Below are 4,410 nucleotides of genomic sequence, written 5' to 3' on the forward strand. Positions count from 1 at the left end.
GTAATAGGTTATTGCCACAAAAAAGCAATCGTGGCAATAAAGTGTGCTATTGCAACATCCATGTGGGAAGTTGCCACATGTTTTCCCGTGGCAACACTCACTTGATGCCACAATTTGATTTGTGGAGATAGCCTTAATGCAACATGTAACGAATCGTGGCGCCTGATATCTCGTGGCGATAGCCATTTGTGGCAACAACCTATGCCAACGACGCCCGTTTCGTGGCGCATTACTCTTCCGTGGCAATAGTCAACTGTGGCAATAAACTATGGCAACAATCCTTATTTTCGTGGCATTAGGCATGTTGCCACGACCCATTACACTTGTCGCAAAAAACTATGGCAACAATCCTTGTTTTCGTAGCATTAGGCATGTTGCCATGACCCACTACAATTGTGGCAATAAACTATAGCAACAATCATTGTTTTCGTAGCATTAGGCATGTTGCCATGACCCACTACACTTGTGGCATTAACTTATGGCAACAAATATTCTAGTCATCGTAACAGGAAATTGCAACATACTTGTTTTGGTGGTGATAAATAGGTATCACAACAAGTGAAATGTTTGTAGCGAGAAACTATTGCGACAATTTAAAATTTCCGTGGTGATACTCTATTTCAACAAATATTACTTTGGTGGCGCCAAACAGTTATCGCATCATGAAAAAAATTGTGCTGCCAAGCTATTTCCACAATATGAAGTGCTCCATTACAACATCCTAGTGCAACAAAATAGGTAGGCGTAGCGACTGAGATATGACGCAACACTTTTTTTTAGTGGTGCTAACATGTGGCAACCGAAAGTGGGTTGTAGCATATTGCAACCGTAAAAAAAATACATGCATTCAATTACAATATTCAAACCATACGTATAATATGTAGATTCATAAAGTTCATAATTCTCGTAGCAAATATCCATCAAATGAAACTTAGATGTAATTTAGCCATCCTAATTAATTGCGGAGACTAAAGGGTCTGTGATCTAGAGTCCAGGCCAGCTAGTTCTGGATCCTGCAATCAACAAATAAAAAAAGTTCTAGTTAATGAGTCCAACATAACATACGCCATACAATTATTCCAGCCCCATAGTTAAAAAGAACTATCGCCAGACTAACTAGACTAATACTGTGTCAGTAAGCATGTAACTGAGGGATTAGAACAATCATACAAGTGTAAATGTCTAAAGCATAAGCACAAGTACATCTACTAAAAGGTTCTGCTATTGATTTAAGTTGTGACTCGATGTATAGTTTCAGTTAAGTTCATGTCCCTAGCTAGCACATATTCATTTTTTATTTAAGTTGTGACTCGATGCAGCAATAACACATGGTGAAAGAGAAGAAGCAGCTAGCTAATTATGAATGCCAATGACGTATAAAATGCGAGTGAACATGAAGAGAAAGTAAGGTTGTGACTTACCATTGCTTTAAACATTCAAGAATTCCTTGCTGCAGCTTGTATGAGCGCATTTGAAGAAATAATAATTGGCCTTGAACCTGGAGTCTTATTAGGACTAGATCTCTATAAAAGAGTATTTTGCAAATTTGGGTTACTATTTTCTTTGTCAATCCTTAGGCACCTGTAAATACAAGTGCACTTTTAGCAATGCATGTAAGCAACATAAATCTTACAAGGTCGCAAGCATATGACTGTAATCACCTGTTGGGTTCCCATCTGTTGGCTCACTTGAAAGTGGACCTTCAGTTTCAGTTTCTTTATTTTGAACCTCTTGACGTGCTTTGTTCTATAAATGAAAATAACAATTATAGGTACGGCATCAATATTGACACTACATAAAAGATGAAACAAGAATAGCACGATCCAACGCATGAATAATCCCAGCTGATGATGAAACACACCGAATGCACATCATTGAATAACTATAGAATAACCAAAAGTCAGTGTACTTACGTAAACTTTCTAGGACTGTGTTAGACCATGTTCCGTCGTTCATGTGGGTGAGTTCCAAGTTTCTCTGCAAGTAATATAACAATGAGATGCTTGAAAAATGAAACCATATTTAGCAGCGAGGCATACATATTTAGTTAGACTCCTACCTTCTCAAAGCTTACTTGCGAGTAAGATTTTGATCCAATTTTGTGTTTTGTCTTCTAAGTCTTACGGTTATTGGCGTTCTTTTGGCTGCGTTCCTATCAATTCATTGAAACCAAATATAACCAGTCAGACAAGCCATTGTAGAAGCTGAAGATATTGTACTGAGTGTGTACCTAAATAGTGTAGTACAGTGTGGGCTGTGTGCGTGCACGGGTATGGATACAGTCTGGTCTTTTTGTGTGTAAGTGAACATCAAAAGAGCAGAGCTAGCATGTGTTGGTGGTTCAGTGGAAAAAAGGGCATTTGTTGCCTTGAACACACACCCGAGTCTAGCTGCTCTGCTTCTTCTCTGTTCTGGCCCTAAGTCCACATTACATCTAGCAGCTTTAGTGTGAGACCAAACAACCAAATATAAAAGAGGGAGAGCAGGAGACGCCCAACAATATTGAGAATCTCTGAATAAGACTTAGTACATTGGCAATAGTTTCTGAAAAATTGGGAATGAACAATTATTGCAAAAAAGGAGGGAAAATACGACGATGGAACAACTTATTGCAATATTATTAAACTATACACAAAGTCTCCCGTCTCCAGTCTTGTGGCTATCCACATTTGATAAACTCAAGTAAATGAACTGAATTCTCAACTTCAGAATACCCCCGTACATAGAACTAAAAAAAAAATCTAAAGATACCGCCTAAAAGCACAATTTTTGCAATGGTTAACCCGAGATTTAAGATTTACTACATCTATACGTCATACTCCACCTTTGAGCCGGAGCTGAGGACAGTGGCTGATCGGATTAGCATGGATGATGCTAGGTGTAAAGCTCGAGCCTAGCGCAGCGTCGCCCATCCGCTGTGGTTTGTCTAGTGATCGCGTGTCGGCGTGACGCTACAACACCTAAGGGCATTGACGCCTTGATGCCCAGCCACACCAAACCTACCCAAAAGGCTACAGCCCACAAGGCTACGCCAAGGCCTGGCCACGTCTGAACAAGACCTGGCCTACCCATGAACCAGTTCCGAACAAGGCCACCGTGGGATTGTCTCTGTACCTGATGCACCGCTGTCAGCCTAACCTGGTGCACGGCCAAACAACTCTACACAATCGCTTCAAGAAATCAACATCGACCCTGATGCCTGTGCATTAGGGAGGCTCCTAGTAGCTCCGCCCCTGCTGTGAACATCATACTGCAATTAAATACACTCTGTAGGTTCAGCCAATTGAAGCAGGATATGAGGTAGATGTACAGCTCTCGCTAATTGTAACGAAAAACACTATGAGACTGATCCCATCAGCCAATTGAAGTAGGATATGAGGAGTATGGAATACCAAAAAAAACTGATCTACATCGCTTGCAATGGGGGTTCAGGGGTGCGGCAGAGATGGTATGATACTGAGTCTAATCTAAAGATTCAGACTGAACCCAAGGGAAAAGAAGTGAGCTGACAGATTGGGGGACAAGCAAGATGGGGGAAGACAGACCTTGAAGGTGAGGCGTGGCTTGCAGCCCATGAGCTGGAGTGCGCTCTGCAGGATGGGGCGCGTGCAGGGGAAGCTGCTCCTCTGGCGGTCGTCGGCGACGACAATGTATAGCGGCGGCCATGTCGTCCCCTGCCCTGACTAGTTCTACGACCAAGCAGCAAGCGGAGGAGAGAAGGGACGAAGAGAGCGGCGCGTCAAGGAGGAGGAAATCGTGGGGGAGGAGGGTTTGAGCCCGGGCGGGCATTGTCGCGGCGTGCAACACCGAGGTGGTGTCGTGCTTGGTCCAGACACGGGATTAACGGGCAAGGGGATGAGACGTGAACTTCGTCGGCGCCGACGCCAGAACGCATCGCTGCCGCCGCCGGCATGGGCGAGGACACGGAGACGCGCCCCACATCGGCGGGCCCAGAGGAGATGGAGGAGGGCGAGATCGAGGAGGACCGGAGGTTCCAGTAAGGGAGGAGATCGGGTGGAATAACCTGACGCCGTGCAGCTGACTCGAGTGTGGTTCGCTGTGTTGAGGCCGTCATGACGCCAGCAGCGCAGAGAAACCAGGGGCGAGAGCTCAGATCCAATCTCCGGTGAAGACGCCATGGTGTGGTTCTGTTATGAGGGTATTTAGCGGGAAGGTTAATATAAACTTTTTTTTTGGAACAAGGACGCTAATCTGGGACCTTTTAGTGGGAGGTTAAAAAATATTGGCGCAAACTAAATTAGGTGGTGGGGAAGTAATTATTTTTGTTCTAAAAAGTAATTATTTTTTGAGGGAATGTTCTAGCTTGTAAATCTATTTGAAGACGGAGTGAATACTAAAATTTGTTTGTAAAAAGTTATATCATGGTTAAAAAACCACCAAATCCGAGAA

The 4,410-nt window shown here is 43.4% G+C and overlaps 1 long non-coding RNA gene across 4 annotated transcripts; it reads right to left on the minus strand.

Moving 5' to 3' along the window:
- Positions 1 to 696: 696 nt before the first annotated feature.
- LOC123125393 (uncharacterized) lies at positions 697 to 4,168 on the minus strand. 4 transcript variants are annotated; one of them, XR_006461400.1, is made up of 6 exons: positions 3,115 to 4,016; positions 2,060 to 2,152; positions 1,914 to 1,977; positions 1,662 to 1,746; positions 1,422 to 1,581; positions 697 to 1,013 (listed from the first exon to the last, which is right to left on the minus strand). It is a non-coding gene; the product is annotated as an uncharacterized lncRNA (long non-coding RNA). The 4 variants fall into 4 exon arrangements; XR_006461399.1 differs by lacking the exon at positions 3,115 to 4,016 and adding an exon at positions 4,025 to 4,168 and having other exon boundaries at positions 698 to 1,013; XR_006461398.1 differs by having other exon boundaries at positions 698 to 1,013; positions 3,546 to 4,016.
- Between the last annotated feature and the right edge of the window lie 242 nt (positions 4,169 to 4,410).

The sequence above is a fragment of the Triticum aestivum genome, chromosome 5D (genome assembly GCF_018294505.1).
Source record: "Triticum aestivum cultivar Chinese Spring chromosome 5D, IWGSC CS RefSeq v2.1, whole genome shotgun sequence".
Classification (NCBI taxonomy): Eukaryota; Viridiplantae; Streptophyta; class Magnoliopsida; order Poales; family Poaceae; genus Triticum; species Triticum aestivum.